The 7,914-nt window shown below is 43.9% G+C and overlaps 1 protein-coding gene across 1 annotated transcript in view; it reads left to right on the top strand.

Moving 5' to 3' along the window:
- Positions 1-534: 534 nt before the first annotated feature.
- Positions 535-7,914, top strand: part of Rnf2 (ring finger protein 2) — a gene marked incomplete at its 3' end in the record, with an annotated part of 30,018 nt that continues 22,638 nt past the window's right edge. The window contains exon 1 of the mRNA XM_031378747.1: positions 535-705. The remainder of the gene's footprint in view (positions 706-7,914) is intronic.

The raw sequence follows: 7,914 nt of genomic DNA, 5'->3' as shown, positions 1-7,914 counted from the left end.
GGTCCGTGCCCGCACTAGGCACGCCCCCTCCCCTACGCCCGAGGCCGCCCCTCCCCTACGCCCGGGGCCTCCCCCTCCCCTACGCCAGGGGCCTCCCCGCGCGGTGCACGCCGCGTCCCGCGCCTCCGCCTCCTCGCCCGCTCGCTAGCTCGCTCCTTCCCGCCCTCCCCGCAGCTCTGGCCGAGCCGGCTTCCCCCCTCCCCAGTCTCTCATGAATATTGAGCGGCCCCTGTTGTATTTCCCGAGCTCCATTGCGGAAGCCGAGACTCGCCATATTGTGCGGCGGCGGCGCCGGCGGTTGAGCCTCCAGTCTCGCTCCGGCCACGGTCAGCGCAGCCTCGGGCTGAGGCAGGAGCCGGTGAGCCGGGGGCAGGCGGGGAATGGCGACGTGTGCGAGGGTGGCTGGCTGTGGCCCGGGGGTGGGGGGCCGGGACGGGCTGCGGCCGGAGCGGCTGGGGGTGTGTGCTTGTGTGTGTGTGTGTGTGTGTGTGTGTGTGTGTGTCCGCGGCCGCGAGGGGCCGGGAGGCGATGGCGCCGCCGCCCCCGGACGCTCGCTCCGCCGCTCGCGGCCCGCCTGGGAGGGCTCATTGTTCGCTGCCCGTGAGCTTGGGGCAGGCGAATCGTCCCGAGCCCTTCCGGGGAAGCGTGCCCGCGCGGCCCTCGGCTCACGGCGGCGGCGGGGGCCTCGAGGGCGGCCCCGGAGCGGTAGGCGAACTTCCCCCTGGGCTTGCCGGCGGGGCCCGGAGGTCGGCGCCGGGCGGACGGGGAGGGGCGCCCCGGGCCGACAACCCTCCTTCCTTCGGTACCTGGCACCGGGTTGGGCTCGGGATCCCCTCACGGCCCCACATTCCTGGAGAGCCGCCGCCTGCCCCGGGGTATCTGTTGCTGTCCCCGCGAGCCACGGGCTCACCCCGGAGGCGGCGTGGGGGGGGGAGGGGGCGACTCGGTCTGTTCTAGCTGCTCCGCGTTTTGACCTCCGGGCTGTGTTTGCCGAAATCCTAGGTCCCCTCCCTGCTTGTGGGCTCCCCGGCCCGGGTCCTTGTTAGAACCGTTTCCTTGCTACAGAAGTCGCATTCCTACTAGCAGAAATACTGTTGTTGGGTAAAAAAAAAAGAAAAAAAAATCGGTCTTGGAAACTTTGAGGTTCATTTCTATTATTTTTGTCCACCGGAACAAATGACCGATTCGTGTCCCCGAAGCTCCGTTGGGTGTCTTTTTAAGAAGCTGTTGGAAGTTTGTATGCCTTGTGACAGTGTTGTGGAAATGTCGGACTTTCTTTATGGCGTGTGAAGTATTTAAGTATTTGGTATGCGGTTTTTTCTTTTGAAATTAAAAAAAAAGGAAGGCATATTGTCAAGTAATTTAAGCTGATATTTTAATTAAAAGTACCAAAAGTCATTTGCATTATTTTTTGATAGTTTCGAGATAACTGGAGTAGTTAGTGGAATTGGTAGCTAATTGTAATTGTTGAATATTTAATAAATCAGATGTCAGGTTTGAGATTTATTTTATTTTTATTTATTTACTTTTGCCAGCGACCCATTCAGTATAGTCCAGGCAAACTGGCCTCATACTCGATAGTTAGCTTAAGGCATTCCTCCTGTCTCTGCTTCCTCGGTGACAAGGTTATAGACATTCAACACAACTGGCTTACATTTTGTGTCTTAAATTGAACTTTTAACCTTTGATATATAAAGAACTTAAGCGGCAGCGATATTACTTCTGGATATACCTCTTTGCCCTCTAAAATCTCTACTTGCCACAATCAACAGGTATCCTTTATTAAAGACTTGATGGTAACACCTAATCTACTATTTAGTAAAATAACTGGTAAATACAGAACAATCCAGTTGTTAGGTATCACACCAAATACGGGTTTTTACTTTTTCCAAGTTTACTTATTTCTCTAAATCTCTTGTGTGAAATTCCTTGTGAGGAATGGACACCACATTGTTTACAGATAAAGACAAATTTGAAGACTTTAGATACACGGCTCTAATTTAGCCTTTAGGAGTAGAGACAGGACATCCTGGGCTACATAAAGAGCAGCGTGGGCTATATGAGACTGTCTCAAACAAGCACAGACAAAATGCAAAATCCAAACCTCTAAAAGGAGACTTTATGATAGTTTTTATATTTGAAAAATAAGATAATAGCTCTAATGTGCTGCACAGAAAGCTTTAAATTAGAACAAATAATATAACAGGCATTGCATCAAAATACTGGAAAGTTAGTGGGCTTTGTTGTTTATTTTTGGTTTTTGTTTTCCCTGTGGATCATCCAAGACAGTGCCCAGGTAGAATACATAGAAATGTAGACTAAGTCATGTTTGGAATTTCATCAGTCTGTTAGTGATCTTAGGTTTCTGATGTCAGGAGTGACCAACCTCCTGCCTGGGCCACATAGGTTCCAGGAGAGCTAAGAATGGCACCCAGCAGCATGTTTGTAGATGTCAGTGTCTTGTCACAGCGTCAGAAGGTTGGACACGAAGTTAGATGTGATGGTGCAAGCCTTTAATTCCAGCACTTGAGAGGCAGAGGCAGTTCTAGACCCGCCTGGAACTACATAGAAACCTAGTCCCCACTTACCCCCCACTGTCAAAGGTTGAACACTGTGGACCAGGATTCTGAGTCTGTGGTATTTCCTTTGTGGGTGTGGGAGTGGAAGTGTAGGTTGTGATTTCACATAGATACTTTGAATGTGTGATGAGACCCATGGTGTTTAATTAGAAACTAGCTTTACTGTGCAGGTAGCTAGTAGTTAGCTAGGTAATGAGTACCTGGTTGTAGATGCTAAGAAGGTGGGTGGCCCATTACCAGTTTTGGCCTGAGTAGAAAAATTCCAAAAGAGTTGGCCATGTTCTCTCAACTCTCTGTTAAAGCTTTGTAGGCGTTTGGCAGCTGAAGTGGACTTGGATGGATGAATCTGGTAGTATGTCCTGTTGGAGCTGAGCTACAATGTGCTACCAGCAATTAATTCCAAGAAAGATGCCTGCTGCCTTCACACACACTGAGATTGAATTGCTTCTGTGTAACTACCATTTGCTATATAATTTTAATTTATTAGCTATAATAGTGAAAGATTGAAATGTCTAGTGAAGGCATGCTAAGAAAGTAAAGTAACGGGCAGGTTTTAAAAGTCCTTTTTTGTTTGTTTGCTTTTTTTTTTTTCTTAAGACTTATTTATTATTTTAAATAGGTACATTGTAGCTGACTTCAGAAGCACCAGAAGAGGGCAGTCAGATCTCATTAAGGGTGGTTGCTGGGATTTGAACTCATGACCTTCGGAAGACCAGTCAGTGCTCTTACCCACTGAGCCATCTCACCAGCCCTGTTTGTTTGCTTTTTGAGACAGGGTTTTTCTGTATAGCCCTGGCTGTCCTGGAACTAACTATAGACCAGGCTGGCCTCAAACTCCGAAATCCACCTGCCTCTGCCTCCCAAGTGCTGGGATTAAAGGTGTGTGCCATCACTGCCCGGCCTTTAAAAGTCTTAAGAACTTCTGTCAATTACTTTCAGCAGATATATATGTTGCTTATTTGTATCTCGGAGTTATTTACTTATTTGAGATAGGGTCTCACTACATAGTCCTAGCTTGCCTGGAGCTCCTGGAGATCCATTTGCCTTTGCCTCCTAAGTTTTGGGAATAAAGGCTTGTGTCACTGTGCCCAGCCCAGTGAGGTCGTTTTTTATGAAGAGGTTAGGATTCAGAATCAGTGTGTAAAATGTAAAGATTATGTTGAGAGCATAATTTAGTGGTGGAGGTTGTGTTTAGTGTGCAGGGCCTTGGACTTAGTCCCCAGCACTGAAGGAAATCACTTTGAAATAACCAGCAAGTTCAGGTCTGTGTTAGTGTTGAGATTTCAATTTCTTTCCTTGAACACTAGGTTAGGTTATGGGGGCATTTCTGGACCAGTTTGAACAACAGCCAAAAAAATTATTTTTTAATTCCAAAGTTGGGGAGCTTGGATCACAAAAACAAAAGTTCAGTAGCTTCTATGCATCAACTTAACAGAAACAAATGACCGATTTCAAGTTAGCTTTTGTAAAGTAGGTCTTATAAAATAACCTCATGCAGCAAGATAATATCAGAGGAGAGCAGTCAGATTTACTAGGTCTAGAGGACTAGATACAAGGAAAGCTTCGTTTCAGCTTGATTGATTCCCAGACCCACAAGGTGGCTCACATCAAGATGTAGCTCCAATCCTAGACCCACAGGTGGCTCACATCAAGATGTAGCTCCAATCCTAGCTGATCTGGTGCTCTCTTCTGGATTCAGCCAGCGCTGCATGCATGTGGGACACAGACTGTTTAGCAGTGTATTAAGTCCCAGAAAAGAAAACAAACTTCAGGACTGGAGAGATGATTCAGAGGTTAAGACCGTTCTGAGTTCAGTTTCCATAGACTACATGGTAGCTCACAACTGTCTTCAGATAGGATCTGATGTCCTCTTCTGTCATTCAGGAGGCATTAGGAAATCGGTTAGATGGGCATAAAGGCGAAGAGGAAATGTTAGTAGTTCTGAGTTCTAAGGTCCATGCAGCTGGTGCTGGGTGGTGTAGAGGTCAGCTGCTAGTTTATAGACACGTGATAGCTGCTTCTGGAAATGCCCAAAGAAGCTGGAGACTAGAACCAGTCACTGCCCCCTCAGGCAGGGACTGAATTAGAGTTTCATCTTAACAGCAACCTAGAAGGCCCATTTTCCTGTTTGCACTCTCCATCTTACTACCTAACAAACCCCACTGACAGGAATCATGAGATATGGGTGAATGATTTTGTTCTGTCATCATAGACTACATTTTAGGAGGGTGGTATTAGAATTGAGACAGTGAATAAAAGACCTGCATAAATGGTACTTGATAAAATTATAGTACTTTTAATAGGAAATCATGCCCTTCCCCTTTCAAAAACCATTCATCTTTATCTGTGTGCCAGACCATTTTGCTAGGAAATAGAATTAGAAAAATACACTAAAGGGCTCTGTCTTAAGGAAGTTCAGTTTCAGTGGGCATGATACAAGTGCTGTACAGTGTGTTAAATGTAGTGACAGATGAGTGGTGTGGTTTGGAAGCCCAAAGGACAAAGCAGCCAACTTGCTGTTTGTCTGCTGAGCTAGTAAGCGAAGTGACTGGTATTTTTATCTTAGGTTCTGATTGAAACCACCTTTATTTTCTCTGTCCATCATTTCTTCTGAAAGCTGTTTTTATGAGCTATCTCAATTTTATCACATTATTGTTAAGTATTTTTGTGTCTTATTCATCCAAATTATAAAAAGTCCTTGTACTGAAATCTAGTACTGTGTTTATAAATGTTTGGGTACTTTGTTCCTTCCTTCCCAGGTCATTCAAAAATAGTTTGGGAAGTTAGTTTTTCTGGATGTAACAATTCACTTGAGTTAATTGAAGTAGATCACCAGCATATGGTAGAAAGCAGCTTTAGATTTCTGATTAGCTGCTTTTCAGAACTAGTAGCAATTCTTTTTTTTTTTTAAAGATTTATTTATTTATTATATGTAAGTACACTGTAGCTGTCTTCAGACTCACCAGAAAAGGGCATCAGATCTCATTTTGGGTGGTTGTGAGCCACCATGTGGTTGCTGGGATTTGAACTCATGACCTTCTGAAGAGCAGTCAGTGCTCTTCCCTGCTGAGCCATCTCACCAGCCCCCCCCTTTTTTTTTTTAAGATTTATTTATTATTATACATAAGTATACTGTAGCTGTCTTCAGATGCACCATGGGTGGTTGTGAGCCACCATGTGGTTGCTGGGATTTGAACTCGCGACCTTTGGAAGAGCAGTCTGTGCTCTTACCCGCTGAGCCATCTCACCAGCCCCAAGCAATTTTTTTTTTCAAGGTAACATTTTTATTGATTCTATGGGAGTTTCCCATCATGCACCCATCACAGTCACTTCCCAGTCCCTCCATGTCCGCTCTCCTTTGTGACCTCTTGTCCACTTGTGTTATCTATATACTCACTGGAATGTGGTCATACTCAGCAGCCTGCCCCTTAAGTAGAACTGAGTTGTCCCCCCAACCCCTCTGTCAGAAGCTTCAGTTCAGTTCACTACTCAGCTTTCCCTGGCTTTTGTCTAGGCTCTTACCTTTTTCTTAATTAATGTTATTTCTGGAGAAGAAAACAATGGGGCTGGAGAGATGGCTCAGCGGTTAAGAGCACTGACTGCTCTTCCAAAGGTTCTGAGTTCAAATCCCAGCAACCAGATGGTGGCTCACAACCATCTGTAATGAGATCTTGATGCCCTCTTCTGGGATGTCTGAAGACAGCTACAGTATACTTACATATAATAATAAGTCTTTAAAAAAATAAAAAATAAAATCTGAGAAAACAAATTCCTCATTTGTTTTTGATATATTTATCAACTCTCCTTTCTTCCTTTATATTGATGACTGTTATACTGGTTAGCTATTGTAAAATGTATAGATTCTATAGAGTGCTTTGCTTTGACTTTCTGCCTGTTTTCTCCACCAGACAACATTGATTTAGAACTCAATTATTTACTTTTTAAAGGATATGTGTCTCCATGCCAGTAATTGCATTGAACTCTCATTATTTACACTATTTTCTCTGCAGAATTTAATTCAGTGAATGAGGGCTGTCTTGGAACTCAGCCAGATGTCCTGTAGAAGGTTTACTGTGTATCACAGGAAGGGTAGTGTATGTAATAGGGATTTCAGAGTTGGAGGTAAGAGACTTGATTTGTAGGGTTAGGATTATATATAGTTCTGGGGTAATGCTAGCTTCCTTTGCATGAGATGATGCCCTAGGCTCAGTCGTCAGCTAGCACTTATAAAAAGATGGTGAGGGGAGAGACTTACTTGGTTTCTAGGCCTTCCTCCAGTTACAAGCAGATCTTGGCCGATCTGAGTATGTTTGTGTTCTTGTGTCTGTAGCCTGCCCAGTTGAACCAATGGAAGATTTGTAATGATACTAAGACCTAAGGCTGACCGACCTAGTAAGATCCTGAGCCAAAAAACCTGGAGAAGGAGGAAAGAAGCAGAGAATGCGAGTCCTTTGCCAAATTTGTTCTGTCCCTTGCAGCAGTACCACTGATAAACAACAACACATACTTAGTGGACTATACAGAGCTTTCTTTAGTAGGCATCACAAATGTATAAAAATATACTTGATAGACACACACACTAATGGAGCTTCTTGCTTCATTCACATCATTTTACCTTCTTCATAAAATTTCTATTTTTTCCAGTGAGATGAGTCTTTTACATTGCTTCAGGTTCCTTATTAAATATTCCATTATTTATTAAGCTAAATTTATTAGGTGAAGGCAAGAATAGTATTTATTTCAAGAGACTCTTGGAATTAAATAGGAGTTTGTAAAATGTGGTAAATATTATAAATAATACCTATAACAATTGCCTATACTAGCTTCAGATTTTAAATTCTCTTGACTCAAATCCTAAGAGCATTATTTCCTAGACTGAGATTATGGTCTTTAAAGAATATGACTTTTTTTTATCAGTACATTTTAATTATTAGCTGCTTTCCAAAAGGGTTTTTTTTTTTTTTTAAACCTTTTAGTTTTTAAAGTTGAAATAACTTCTAGGTTACTCTATTATTGTTACTTACTGGCTTTTCTGTGTAGTCTTTGCTGTCCTGGAACTCTCAGTAGACTGGGCTGGTCTTGAACTCAGTGTTCTACCTGCTTCTGCTTCCTAAGTGCTGGGACTAAAGAAGTAAATTTGGGGGCTTTTCTACTCCCAAATGAAGCTGCGGAGATTTTATTTTTATTATAAGCGTCAGCACTATAGCTAGACAGATACTCTTCTATTTTAACCACAATCTAATCTGATTAGGCTGCCTATTACCCAGCCACTTGCCCCATTACTTGCCATCTTAGTCTTGTCCTGGCTGTTCTGCCTCATCTTGCCTGCTGACCT

This window comes from Mastomys coucha, unplaced genomic scaffold (assembly GCF_008632895.1).
Source record: "Mastomys coucha isolate ucsf_1 unplaced genomic scaffold, UCSF_Mcou_1 pScaffold1, whole genome shotgun sequence".
Lineage (NCBI taxonomy): Eukaryota > Metazoa > Chordata > Mammalia > Rodentia > Muridae > Mastomys > Mastomys coucha.
This window is presented reverse-complemented; position numbering and strand designations above follow the sequence as displayed.